A 15,349-nucleotide genomic window follows, 5' to 3' on the forward strand; every position below is an offset into this window, starting at 1 on the left:
TCTGGAACATTTTAGTAGATAGTAATAATAATTCTTATTACAAACCCTTTTTTTTACCATGTAACAAGTTACAAGTTACAAACTGCAATAGAGCATTGCATAATATGCAGATATATACATATTATGTATATATCTGCATATATATATTATATAACTTCCGGTTCTCACAACGACTAAACGAGAAACTTTGAAGCGTTCCTTACAGGCCTCGTGGCCTAATGGATAAGGCGTCTGACTTCGGATCAGAAGATTGCAGGTTCGAGTCCTGCCGGGGTCGTAATTTTTCTTTTTAAGATCTTCTTCTAATAAACACATTTAGTCCCCCGAGTAAGAGTCATAAATATCAAGTTATTCGTGTCGGAAGTTTGGGAAAATGTATTTAATTAATACAATATTTGTTTACTAATTATTTTTATTTAAGAGGAAAAAGCTTTCTTTTCGTAAAAGCCTTCGTATCACTCGGGATTTATATTTTTTTAATGTTCTAATGGATCACTTAAATACCATGAACATATATACATATCCTTACAGACCTTTATATGTTTGCAATTTGTATTGCTGTACATACATCAAATTTTAGAGTTTGTTCTGAATAAGAGGAACTGCCAATTCGCCAAAAATGTAAACGGAGATGTATATAACTATAGAAATATTATATTTTATAAGATTATATTTTTATAGAAATATAGAAATATAGAAATATTATATTTTATGAGATTATGTTTTTTTTAAATGGGAAGTTGCAGTACATAGATAACACCGCCAGGGGTCAGGGTCGTCCTACACACTAGCACTTACCATGCAGCTCCTCGTGAGAAGATAAACCTGTGGTAGGCATGAAAATGGGTTTGTCACAAAAATGATTTATCATATTTATCAGGTTTATCACAGGTTACAAGGCCACAGAGCATCTTTCTATAATAATCTGCAATAATCAGAATTAACACTATTTTTTTTCACTATTTTAAAAAACAAATAGCTCACAAATCCTTATATTACCGTCATTCTTTTTCTAATCAACACACCCAAATAATAAAGTGTCTGGTTTTAATACCATTAAATATTCCAATTATTATCAAATTCCAATTATTATTATTAAATATAAAAAGTTTTAATATTCCATTTATATAAAACGCACAAATTCCTCTGGCTCATATATTCCTATGTATATATATATATATACATCCATTATTGTATCCATAAAGATCTTTTAAATGTTTTATTAAAATATTGTGACTGTGTTTTTTGGAGTCAACAGGAAATTATCATTAACACGTAAAACTTTAACGATTACAGTGGAATGTAAACACATATGGTGAAAGATTCTTCCATTCAGTTAAAGAAACATCAGTCAATGGTTCTTAAAGGAACAAAATAAATAAGTAAACAAACAAACAAACAAATAAATAAATAACATTGTTCTCTTGGGGGCCTCACTATGATGTTCATGACATTGAAAATACCCCACTATATAAGAGTGTCCCAATCTCTAAATGTTTATCAGCTAGAAAAACAGTGATGTCATGAGCTGAAGACATTGGGATCTCACAAGGTATCTGGCATCTGCCACTGTTATTTGTATGTGTGTGTCCTGTATGTTAAATTATTCTATCATTAATTGTGTCTATAATGGAGCATAGTGTAAAACTGCATGCACATCTTTAGGTAAAAGGTGTGTGCTTGATAGAACCACCACAGCAACAAAAGAAATATATAAATTAGTAACTTTCTTACTGAATATATTACTATATATTACTATATTACTATATATAATATATATTACTATATTATTATATATATTACAGTGAATATATATATATATATATATATATATATATATATATATATATATATATATATATATATATATATATATATATATGAAATTTGACATGGGTCAAGAATTATTGTTCTGTTACACTTCTATATATTTCTATTTCTTAGCAGATTCATTAAATGGAGACTCTGTTGCCAAATTTCTTCCTCAGTTTTATATTAAAGGAACAGAAGCAAGATCCATAGACTATCCCGCAGCTTTCCTAGTAAATGGGTCCTTGTCTTAGATCAGACCGCCTATTTTCTCTCAGGCTGTGTGTATCTACGGGGGACGCTTTAAACAAACCTCTGGCAGTGTGTGTAATAGCAAACCCTAAAGACAAGGACACGTTCATTCGTTAAATCACCATGCTTAGGAGCTTAGGCACGTCTAAGAGCGCGTGAAAAGGCTGGCCAGGCCCTGAGCCATGCTATTCATGTCCTCAGAGAGAAAGGTTAAAAGGTCAGAGCAGTTCACAAGCCCGACACCATTCTTATGCTAACTTATCACACACACTCCATCCTCAGCAGCACTCATGCAGTCTGGCTTGCGGAAACAAGCAGGTCTTGTTCACTCTCTGCAGTATGTCGGAGACCTCTGGTGAAATATTTAAACCTTTGTTTTATCACACTAAATAAATAGGATTTACACTCAATGGGGTCTAAATAAACCATTAAAATGTCCCGGAGCGAAAAATCACATGAAATGTACACGTGTTTTTCATGTTTGTTTGATTGCTTGTGCACGTTTCCATACATGTTTTTATTTTCACGTAATATTTATACATGATTCATTTATTTAGTATGTGGTTTAATGATGTGATCTTCTGAAAGATGTCTACATTATTCACATGGGGTCGCATGTGTTAGTTTGAATTCCTAATATAACATTGTTGAAATGGACTTTCACTTGTTTGTTTTTTTCATGTGCTCACATATTCCTTACACGTGTGAAAAACTTGATGAGCCTATCTAAATGAGCCTATGAGCCTAACTACCATGATAAATTATCAGAATAGTAAAAACAAAACATAAGAATCGCAATTTATAGTTCAGACAAAGTAGAACACGCAATTTTATGTTACAGTACAGTATAGATTCATTTTAATAGTATTTCGTAACATAAAATATTTCACAACATTTAGAAGCTTTACACATCGCACTCTTACTCAGGTAGCTTTATATTGGAATTATTATTGATCTATTTTTCTGTCTGTCTGTCTGTCTGTCTGTCTGTCTGTCTGCGTTTTACAGAATCTGTGCTGTGCTATTCTGCTATGCAGGCTATATGCTCTATCTGTAGAGTTTATTAACTTGTAGTTGGACACCACATGTTTATTTAGTGACCTTGTAAAAGAAGCAAACATATTGACAGCACAGTGGTCATGAGGGAATTAAAAGGAAATCACCATTTAATTACTGGTCCTTAACCTCTGACTTTAACCTTTGACCAACGCAGAGCCCTTTGGCTTGGTTTATTGTCCTCTAGGGGACTGGCCAAGGCAGTGCCACCAACCAGGTCCTGTTCAAAATAACATGAGTGCACTACAGCTTCATTCAGCCACGGTTAATGTCATACATGGTCAATACACTGTCCGTTTAACGGATCAGACCCCAAGGGAGTCAGGGTCAATACTGGACACTCAGTTATAGGCTGGTGAGTTTAACAGAACTAACTCGTTGTGATTCGACATATTCTTGTTTTAAAATGTTTCCATAGACACGTTTGCATTTTGATATAAACGTATTTAGAAATAAATACATACATCGTCACTGGCTTTATATTTTAAAGTTAATTAGCCTATACATTAAGTCAAGAATAAATTGGTTATTGCAAAAATTTGCCTCTTTAAAAACCATAATTATGTGATCTGTATAGCAGAAGATCGAATGTATGTGCAGTTACAAGCCACAATTTAGTCTATTCTCATCAAAATACAGCTATCAGGAAAATATTTTCGAAAAAAAATTATTTAATATAATCAGTCAAATGCTATTTTTCCATCCTGTAGTCTTATTGTAATTTCTAAACTATTTAATAGTCTAAACTATTTAACTGTTTAATAATATTTTCCCCACAACCAGCGTTGGGGGAAAGGACGAATTACGCTAAAATATCAAGAAATCGTTAAAAATAAAGCAAATAAAAAACGTATCAATAAAAAAACAACTCTGAAATACCAGCTCTTTTAAAGAACTATGTGATGTAGTGGGGTAACTGAGTTGCAGTCAATGCTTCTGATTTGTTGCAGTGTGTATTTTACAGATTACTAAAGCTTATTTCCTTGTAGTCCAGGTCTCTATTTAAGGGGTCTGTTAAATAAAGGGAGCCACCATATTGAAGTTAGGCATCGCTCTAGTTTCGTGACATGGAAATATTTTAATTTCCTTGAGGTGAGCTTCTGAGCTCGTAATGTCAGTGCATTGGTTTATTCGTTTTGCCTGCACAGCTGAGCAGCCTTTAAGCGACTAATTAAAGCTTTATTAAACCACATCCAAATTTTCACATCCTTTCGTGTGCATCCAGAAGAGCTTTGAAAAAAAAAATGCATGCAAAGCTCTTCTCACTATATTTTCTATATTACCTTATTGTAAAACCCAAGAAATTATATATTTAAAAAGTACTATACACGTTTGAGGAACGTATTGTTTTAGAATTTATGTTGTTGCTCCACATGCTTTACTCCGGGTGCCCTTCCTGACACAACCATCTAATTTTAGGGCTTGTGACTGGCACTGAAAGTGTAGATTTGTCTTACATCCAGTTCCCAAGTTATTTTAATACTCGACAGTGGGATTTTTGTAAATTTTTTATTATTTTTCAGTTACGTGTTTTGAAATTGTACAGATTTTTAAAATCCCTTTCATTCCACACAGTGGATTATTTTGAGAAAATTATTTTGTCTAGGCTATATTACAGTGCTGTCCGCTGTCCAGGGTGCTGACTCAAATTGCTAAATTTCCTCTTATTATGTAATCTCTAGCCAGCACTAGGTGCCGTTAGTATCATGTGTTTAATCTGCACTGAGGTGAGAAGTGACCCTGTTAGTGCAAGTGAACATTTTCACACAGCTGCCCTAAATAGTGTGTGTCTGAATTTCCTGTTGGCTGTTTGTCTCATACAGAATTCGTTGACAGTGGTTTCTGAAATAGCTTTTATTCATAACTTTTATGTAAAACAAACTCAACAATATAAAAATAATGTATAATGTTTTAGTTTTTGCTGAACAAAGAAATGACAGTCTAAAAAACAGGATACAATCTCAAATTAAAACAATAAACCAAAAGCTCCTACTCAAATATAGATTGTGTAAAAATATGAAGTTGACTGTCAATATGACAAAAAAAATCACATTTTCTTAATACAAATATTATAATTCTATTCTTGAAGAGAAAAGAGTCCATATTCCATCATGGTTTTCAGTGTCCTTTGCTGCAGTTAACACACCAAGAGTGCTCTGAAAAAAGGTAAAAAGTAAAAGAAAGGCAGGGTGTTATTTTAAATGTTTAAAATAATCTTACATGTGATAGTGTAATTTTAACATTATTAAATAAGAACTTAACTATAACAATAATAATAATAATAATAATAATAATAATAATAATAATAATAATAATAATAATAATTATTATTATTATTATTATTATTATTATTATTCTTTTTCTTTATTACAATAAGTCTTTGTAAATAATGTGTCAACTCTGTCACAGTTTTAAAATGATACAAAGATTATCCAGTTCCTTTTATCACTGTAGGTGAGCAGATCAGACTCTTTCTGTCAGTTTCACCCCCATCTCCCATGCAAACACTGCCTTTCTCTTTCCTGTCTGCCCAGCACAGTGTTTGCCTTTTTTCTTTTAGTGGGTTGCTGATATCTATTTTTTTCACCAGTCTTTGGACTCCATACAGCTTATGCAAATCACTTTTCTTTTATTTCTCTGTCCCCTCCCAGCAGCATGCAGGACTAGAATGAACGGTGAAAACATGCATGAAGCATACACGGACACAACACACACAGACACGCAGCCACACAGACACAAACACACACACACACGCACACACACACACACACACACACACACACACACACACACACACAAATTCATAATTCTGCTTTCAGCACATAGTCTGTGATGCCAATTGGTATTGCTTGGCTTAGTTACAAATATTTTATAGCTACACAATTATGCAAGCAATATCCCCTACATTCACTTTTCATTGTTAGATGTAATGCTTTAAAAGGCAAAGTAATTATCTGCATACAGAACATAGAGAGAAAGAGAGAGAGAGAGAGGGGCAGGGAGGGAGAGAGAGGGAGAGAAAATTAGCGAATAGTTCTCTAAAAGCTGAGATGCTCTAGGGTTATCCTAAAACACACTTTGCACTTGGGATGAGTGCTGCACAAACAGGGGTTCGAATGTGGCTTTAGACAGACGGTTGCGACTATGGCTAGACTGGAGCTGTGGGAGGGGGGCGTCTCGGAGGGGATACTGTGGGTTAGGGGGTGTCTGATGAACCCGAAGCTCTGACATTCCCAGGCTCTGGGTCTGTGCCCAGCTGCGGAGGAGTGGAGGGGGGCACACATCTTGAGATGGCCTTGACAGCACTGCCTTTTCACAGCCACATTACTGAGGCAGCCAGCCTACCTCCCATAGCAACCTCCACACAGGTCAAAGGGTGAACAGCTCTCCCTCTGAGAGGGACGACAGAGAGAGAGATGGAGAGAGAAAGGGGTATACGACTATAGACAGGCTACAGCCAGGATGCTTCAACAGCAATGAACTTGAACTTGATGGATAGCTAAAGTTTTGTCTCACATGCATATCAAATGCAGAATTGCAGCTCTACAGAGAGATTTATATAATACAGTATTTTTTAATGTAGTTGTAAGGGTTGGCTTTTATATTATTATATTATATATTATTATATTATATATTATTTTCTAATTATTATATACTGTTAGCTTTTAAATCTTATTTTAATAGGTTTAACAATAAGAAATGTGTTAGAATTTTATGTAACACGTTTACTTACAGCATTAAATGTATATCATTTGATGAATCTAGTTCAATTTAAAATTCTAAACCAATATTAACAGCACATAATACACCCAACTGTACATCAAATTATTCTACTGCTATGTCATATTTTTAAACAATTTCTTGAATGTGTCCAAAAAATTTTCAGAACCAGTATTTAGGATAGAAAAGAATAACACTCTCCACCATCCCAGGTAGTCCTGTTTTGTCCAGTACAGCAGTTCTACATACTCTGGTTAACATAAACCCTTATTCCCATTTTAACCTTAGAGGATAACCTCCGCCTATGTGACTCTAATGCAGACAACTTCTAATCTGTAAAGCATAGACTAGAAGAACGTCTCTATCTTCCTGGGAGATACTTAAGACATTCTTTGTGAGAGATTAGTCTAAGCTAAAGATTAAGCTTGACCTACATTGGCTCTCATCCAAGGCTCTGAATGGTGTATGAGAGTATTTTAATACTCTTGCCAAACCGTGTATGTCTTCTTTTGTCAATCCACATTTACACAAAGTGAAGAGGTCTGACTTAATAATAACTTTATAAGGATTTCTTCTCTATGATAAATAAAAACCCTCCACACTTCAGATGACCATGGACTAAAAAAGATGCCTGATAAGTGTGTGTGTGTGTGTGTGTGTGTGTGTGTGTGTGTGTGTGTGTGTGTGTGTGTGTGTGTGTGTGTGTGTAAAAACAAGTAAAATGCAGCATCCACATGTGCAGTATGGATGCTTACAGTTTGGTATGTCTGTCAAAATGTAGCCGATGTAAACACCCAAGGCATTCATAATGATTTTACTGATCTCCTGATGTTATTATTTGCCTTTAGAGGATTTACTGTACCTCATTAATGAGAGTTATAAGCTTTTGCCCTCTGACACACAGAAAGCCTTACTGTTTGATCCCTCAGGCACTTGACCTAAATTTGCACTAAATGTGTGGACTTGCTATATGTGATCTGGGAATTACTATGTATAAGACCATATGCAACCCTGTTCTGAAACGTATAACAAATGAGCAATATGTTCATAATTATTATTTAATGCCAAATCAATAAAAAAAAAATTAATTTAGGACTCCACTATTTGGAAAGTAAATGATTAAAACTAAAAAAAATAAATCAAAGTTATATACATATGCCAAGCTGCCAGCACACAACAGAGCTCATTTTCACAGTAACGGGAAGAGAGAACTAAACATGGTGCCGCATCTCGCCATCATCAAATGCCTCTCCCCTTCATCCTCCCAAACACTGAAACCAACTCATATTTTTGATTCACAGTGCCTATGTTACCTCTTTCTGCTCTGTTTTTATTCTAAACTATAGCAGGTTAACACCATATAGTCTATCTTATGTGCATAGTGACATTTGTTATAAAATCCATCTCTGGCTTTGTGTTTTTTAATGGTGGTCTCTATACTCTATATCTACAGAAAAAGGCTGGTTAGAATAAATGCTGATAATCATAAATGTACACTTATACTGAAATCTTCACTTACCAGAGCTTAATAACCATTAGCACAATACTTAAATATGACACTCAAAAATATTATCCTAACTTACAGTATAATATATTGATGTGATATAGATGAATATTATAATATGTGGACAGGTTAAAATAATTAAGCTATGGTCAAATTATTCTACAACACAAAATGAAATATAAATGAGTGCAATATGCTGTAACTGTGCAATAAATCTTTACTACTGTAATTGTGAAGTAAATCTAACGGTCACTTCTTGCTATAGCTGTAATGTACATTTTAGATATTGGACAAAGGGCCCTGTTTCACGTATGCCACCACAACATCTCCATCTGTACCAGACAAGCATTAGCAATGAGAAGACCAATTAACATGATCAGGGGCCTACAGCCTGCTCCTGTTTATTTGCCTGTATGCATACACACACACAGTCACACACAAAAGCTCCCCAATCTGCATACCAGTCTAATGTCTTTGGCATCTGGTCCTGTCTAGTCTGCTCCGGGCTTTCCCACCCTGCCCCCCTTCAAGCCATGGTGTAGAAGTACCAGTCCTGACAATGGTGGGAACGGTGCTTTAGGAGGGAGGGGGCCTACAATAAGCGAGGAAAGATGCTAGTGGGGCAGAATAATAATGGCAGACACCACGTTCTGTTCATTAAGGCATGCTGCTGCAGCTGCCGACCCCATGGCAGCCCATGGGCCGATCTTACTCTCATGTCCATTCAAGATGGAGACTAGAGTGCCAGGGGCATGGGGTGCCATTTTAGCCATTTCAACTGTGGCTAGCGTGCAATAAGAATGTGTCACAGCATTGCTCTTTGTCACTCTAAAGCAATAAATAAAAATTCAAATATATGTTGTGAACACCTGGCAAAAGAGTATTATTTATAAATTTCAAGCGGGGTTATGTGCACATGAATTTCACGATCTAAATAATATTATTTAAGCAAGTTTAGTCTTACACTTTTAAAAAAAGTTATGGATTGCAAATTGTACTTGTGCATAACACGCACAAAGAAAAAGAGCATTTTGCAGAGCTATTCGTACATTCATTTTCATTCAGTCATTCATTGGTTCTTTAGTTCACTTTTTTAACTAGTTGACATTTCTACAGGCAAAGAAGGTTTGGAATGGAAGAGGGAATGAAGAACAGTGAAACCAGGAGAATAGCGCAGAGAGCAAAGTCTATGGGAAGTACCTCTGGGATGCTGCCTCTCCCATTGACACACTGAAGCTTTGGCCTTTTCTTTCCTTTCAGTGCAACTATGTCAAGAGGATCTTTGCTCAGCCCCACTCATTAGCAGTGCTAGTTGCTTTATTGTCTCCTCTCTATTTTCCTCTCATTATCCATCCCTGACTGCAAACAAAACTATTTGTTTAAGAAAAGGAAGTGTGTTGTTAAACTGTGTACTACATATGAAACTTTCCCACTGCTCTATCACAAAAATAATTACATTCCTCTTGGATGATGTTTCAGTTTGAGGTATCAAATATATAAAACCTATTACAGAGCATCAGAATGCTAATTAATTATGCACACATCATGCTCTCCAGTTGTATTTGAATGTTACAGTTATGTTTAACTTACAAAAAACAAGGTCCTTGTGAAAACATAGTTCATGTCATTTTGCCAGTATAATTCAAATGGAGGAAGCCTAAAAAAAAGCCTGACAGCTTCTCACAGTGTTTCCTGTTTTAATCACCAGGTAAAAGATTACATTTTTAGTATGTTATCTATAAGATTACATTTTTAGTTAAGCTACAATGTAATGGTAGCTGTGTGGAAACAACAAAAATCATAAAGACCAGAGTTCAATGTTAATTCACATGGCAATCCTAACAAAAGAAGATGGCAGCCTCTACTGCAATCGGTGCCAGCTTATTTGTTTTCTTTACCTCCCCTCCTCCACTCTGTTAATTAGTATTGTAAAATCAGATAGGCAAAGCAGGACCGGTTTAGCTCTCAAATGCATCCATGCACATGCTCACACACACACACACACACACACACACACACACACACACACACACACACACACACACACACACACACACACAGGAATAGAAAAGGCTATGATGCAACTCACCTCGTATGCCAGTCCAGCCATCTTAGCTGTTTCAGTGAGATCTCCCTCAAGATGGCCTCCCTGCCTTCCTCGTTCATTGTGCCAAGGCTCCAGGGAGATAATGGTGCTTTATCACCGGTGGCACGGGCATAGTGCCCCATATCCCCAGATGGCACCGGAGATCTCTCGGCATGATGAGAAATATGGCAGTCAGGAACAAAGGTGTTTTCCTACTAGCATCTATGTATATGCCACCTCTTCTGTACAGCATGCAGCCTAAGTTCATGACACTGTACTTTATTATGGCATGTTGTAGACTGGAACAGAGCTCTGAAAAGGGACACAGAAGAAGAGGAATTTAAAATTAAGCATTGAAAAATACTCATTGTTATTATCACCAAGCTGGTACCATGGCAACCATTAACGGGTCTGCTGCACAGACTCTATAAAGCAATTTCTGCACAAACTTATCTAGTATAGGATACACTAGAACATATCCCATTTTACTATTGGAAGCATACAATTTGCTTAAAATAAATAAATAAATAAACCTGAAGACAGAAGGTATGATCCACAGCAATGCAAAATCACTGTGAATTCACAGATATATAAAAGAAATTACAAAATATATTTTTAGTTTTTAGCTAGTGTAGATAATATAGAGCATAGAGATATAAAATAGAGCTTAACTTTGAATACTGTAGAGAGGTGATGATGTAGACTAATAAAATTCTGAATAAATACAATAGAGTGCTACAATTATTTCTGCATTGCGAAAACATCCATACAGTTACATTTCTAAGACTTCTCACAGTCTAATTCATACAAAAAGTGCAAAACCTTAGGCATAGGAGTGGGTTTAGCACTTGAACATTTACTTATACCTTCATCAGTAGAAAACAAACAAATCTGAGGATAGATTTTGAGACACAGTCATGCAGGTGTTTTTTATTCATTCACACACAGACAAGAACAGAATCACAAAGCATCAGAAAAAGTTTACCTTAAAATGTTGCAAATGAGAATAAAAGTCCACAAAACCCCAAATACCCAGCCTGTTTAAACTACCCTGGCTATAATGATCTAGCCTATATGTGCAATTGTAATATTTGGAAATGAAACAGTTTAGAAATCCTTACATTAAATGTATAATTATAATTTAAGTTACACTTGTAAATATGGTTACATGTGGTCCATATAGCATCATAACTTACCATTTTTCAAATATCAGCTTTTTTGAGCTGATATTTGAAAAATGGTAAGTTATGGAAAGCTTTCTTTTTGGAAAGCTGTTCAAAGAAGTTTATTTTTAAAATTTTACACAAAATGGTTTTCATTCTAATAAAAGTGTCTGCAGGCCTACCTGATAAACATGTCCTTAGGTCACATGGTTTGGGAGATTCACACAAGATTGTTGTGAGTTAGAGATTAATTTCTACTTTCGGTTATCTAGCTTTATGACATGTTTTTATACTCATACAGCTAGATAACCAAAGACAGAAACCAACCCCTCTCCATGCTTATTGCTGTTTCTGCTCGAGTGGGGGGAAATATTGAGGATGAGGAGTCACCTATCTGAAAAAAATATATAAAACAGAGATACATGAATAAAAAAGCAACATGCTTAAGCAAAGGTGAAATACCAGAAGAGTTTATCTACATGTTAGCCTGTCCCATGTTTCAGCCTCAAGAGACAAAATGTATTCCAGGTAGTCTGCAGTAAATAAAACTCAGAACTGTTATGCAGACAATTTGCTATCAAAGGATAAATGTTTGAACCAATATTGTAAAATTCTTCGCTTTTTACATCTCAGAATGATGATCCAATTGAAATAATTTATAAATTCATAATATGAAAATAAAAAAAAAGGCTGTAAGAAATTTAAAACATGGCAATATCTTCACATAAAGACTAATCTCTGATTATTTTGATAGAATTTTCAAACACAGAATCCTCACAGTGTAGATAGAATCACACAATAAATAATTAATAATAATAATAATAATAATAATAATAATAATAATAATAAGAATACTACTACTACTACTACTACTAATAATAATAATAATAATAATAATAATAATTATAATAATTATAATGATGATAATAATAATAATAATAATAATAATAATAATAATAATAATAATAATAATAATAATAATAAATGTTTTTAATGTTTAATATTTATGTTATAGCAGGGCTTTAATCTCTCCAACATTATATTCAAAAGAGAAAAGTTACAAACATAATTATATCAAATCATGCATGTGTACAGGGTGTGTGTACCATTAATGTGTATGTGATGTGCACATGTGATGTGCACGGTGAGTGTGCACATGGTGTGTGTAAGCCTTGTGTGTATATGATGTGTGTAAGGTGAGTGTGCACATGTAGGTCTCACTCTGTTCACAATACAATAAACTTAAAATTATTGTATGTTATGTTTAACTGCACCTTCAATACATTTTATCTGACTATAATCACTCACCAAAGCCAAATGTCTTCTAGCAGATGTTCCTCTAGAAATTGACCAAAATTTATTCAGCTATTTAAGTACCAGTCATTCAGATTATACTCAGGTTTACTAAGTAGGTTAATATCTGCATATAAATCACAATTAACTGTTAGCTGACAAAGAATCAAGAGAAAGGCTTTAAGGAGGCATCTATCAATTCATATTTGTGCTACATGACTTCAGGCTGTTATATAAAGGTGTAAGTATATAATCTATTATAGATCACAGTCAAACTTGCAGATGACAGTATATAAGTTAACTGTGACATAAAAAGTTTCAAGATTCTTTTTATAAATTGTAATTGAAAAAAACATTTCTAGAGTAAACATTTATGACCAGATTTTACAGTTTAACACTTATACAATATGACAATAACCTACTTGTCCTGAGATCAAATAGGAGTGCAGCAAATAGACTATGCATTGCATGTGTAAAAATGAATGAGTGGTAGTTGCTGAATTAAAAAGATAACCTATAAGACACAATAGTCCTGGATGTAGTGTCCACCCTGATCCTGGTACACTGCTAAAATACACTGCCGTATTTCCCGTAAATTAATCATCAACCCTAAGCTCAATCTTTCCAAAAGGAAACATCACAATACAGGTCCATGTCCAATTTCACAAACTCAGTGTACATTATCTAATATTTACATATGAAGTCTATAAAAAATATGGAGCTTTCTGCATGTATTATAATTCAAGAAATGTTTGCTATGAATATGAGCAATTTGATGGATACATTGCACACAGATATTTACAGATATTTTCTGATAAAAAAAATAAAATACCTCTGGACTCCGTTCGCTTAGATGGAGCTGTGAGTTAAAACGCAGCATCTTCAGCATCCTCAACATCCGTGTAGATGAGGTGCTGCAGCCAGTCGGTAGCTCCTCGCGCCTCTCTCTCTCTCTCTCTCTCTCTCAATCTCTCTCTCTCTCTCTCTCTCTCTCTCTCTCTCTATATATATATCTATATATATATCTATATAAATCTATCTCTATATATATATATATATCCTACAGCCTATAAGCACAGAAAACCTGAGCTCAAATGCAAAGTTTTTGTTTTATCTTGGCTTGTTCAGCTATATAGACCATCTAAAGCAGGTCCTGTGCGGTCTTCATGCAGAAATTGATTTTATTGATGACGATCTGATGCTATTGATGTCCGACCCTCCGCCTGCTCTTCTGCACCTCAAGTACCACCGACCACCGCTTTTCTTCCACTGGTCGCTAGCGTCTGCAGTGACGTCACTCAGCTTGGGTGAGCGCCGTCGTTCATATTGACCAATTACAGCGCAAGGACGCGTTAAGGCGGTAGAGTGGGTGGAGTTAGAAAGCAGGCGAAGATGAGTCGCTTAGAATAAACCTACTACCTGTTACATTTAGGATCCTAAATAACAAAATAACCATTTTCACAATTTAATTTCATAGTATTTAATGCTACAATATCATAGAACTGATGAAGAAAATATTTAGATCTTAATTCAGCTTAAATTCACAATTGTGCTTCCCCATAAATATGATATATGTATATATATATAGTATAACTCCATTTAGATCAACATCTTATTTATTCACGATTTAAATAAAATCCTTAGTTTACAATATAATATATATATATTGTAAATATATAATAATGCAAAGAAATCACAAATCTACATTTTAATTTGAAATAAAAAATGATGATTACGATGCACACACAAACTCTAAATACATCTGTACATCTGAATCTACAGTACTTTATATTTCTAGAGAAGCAAATACCAGATTAGAAAAGTGTAAATACTCAAATGTCTATACTTTTGTTGTAATTTGAGCAAAAAATATTTTTTAAAAAGCAATGATGTTAGTGAAAATTCTACAGATCTGTAGATTAATTTTGCTTCCTCCTCTGCTTCCTAATTCTATATAATTAAAAAAAAAACATAAATAAATAATAGTAATAACATAATAAATTGCATGTCTATATTAATTTTGCAGATTCTTCTATTTGTTTAAGGAGCACAGCAAAGTCGCTCTCACAGATAAGCTGAATATATAACACAAATTATTTTCAATGGTGAACGGTATAAAAATATTTTTATATGCTTAAAGAGTGCTAACATTTCAACTTACTTTTTAATTTCGCTGTCTAAAAGTAATAATAATAATATTATGTATTGTATGTACTATGCAATCTTTCTTCTTTTCTTTTTCTTTTTCTTCTTCTTCTTTTCTTTATTATTATTATTATTATTATTATTATTATTATTATTATTATTATTATTATTATTATTATTATTATTAAATATTTAATATCAGGACACTTGCAGTACAATTTAGAATAGTTTGAATACATAATTTCATTAACTTCAAGTGCACTCAGTATCTCAGTAAGCTGTCTATATTCTATAGTCTATTTTTTTCCATTTCAAAGTGGC

At 34.1% G+C, this 15,349-nt stretch overlaps 1 long non-coding RNA gene and 1 other non-coding gene across 2 annotated transcripts; one reads left to right on the top strand and one right to left on the bottom strand.

The window, feature by feature from the left end:
* The first annotated feature begins 204 nt into the window (after window positions 1–204).
* trnar-ucg (transfer RNA arginine (anticodon UCG)) lies at window positions 205–277 on the top strand. The gene has a single exon. It is a non-coding gene; the product is annotated as a tRNA-Arg (tRNA).
* Window positions 278–5,116: 4,839 nt separating this feature from the next.
* Window positions 5,117–11,821, bottom strand: LOC132856727 (uncharacterized). Its single transcript, XR_009649451.1, has 3 exons — window positions 11,773–11,821; window positions 10,431–10,739; window positions 5,117–5,273 (listed from the first exon to the last, which is right to left on the bottom strand). It is a non-coding gene; the product is annotated as an uncharacterized LOC132856727 (long non-coding RNA).
* Between the last annotated feature and the right edge of the window lie 3,528 nt (window positions 11,822–15,349).

The sequence above is a fragment of the Tachysurus vachellii genome, chromosome 14 (assembly GCF_030014155.1).
Source record: "Tachysurus vachellii isolate PV-2020 chromosome 14, HZAU_Pvac_v1, whole genome shotgun sequence".
Lineage (NCBI taxonomy): Eukaryota > Metazoa > Chordata > Actinopteri > Siluriformes > Bagridae > Tachysurus > Tachysurus vachellii.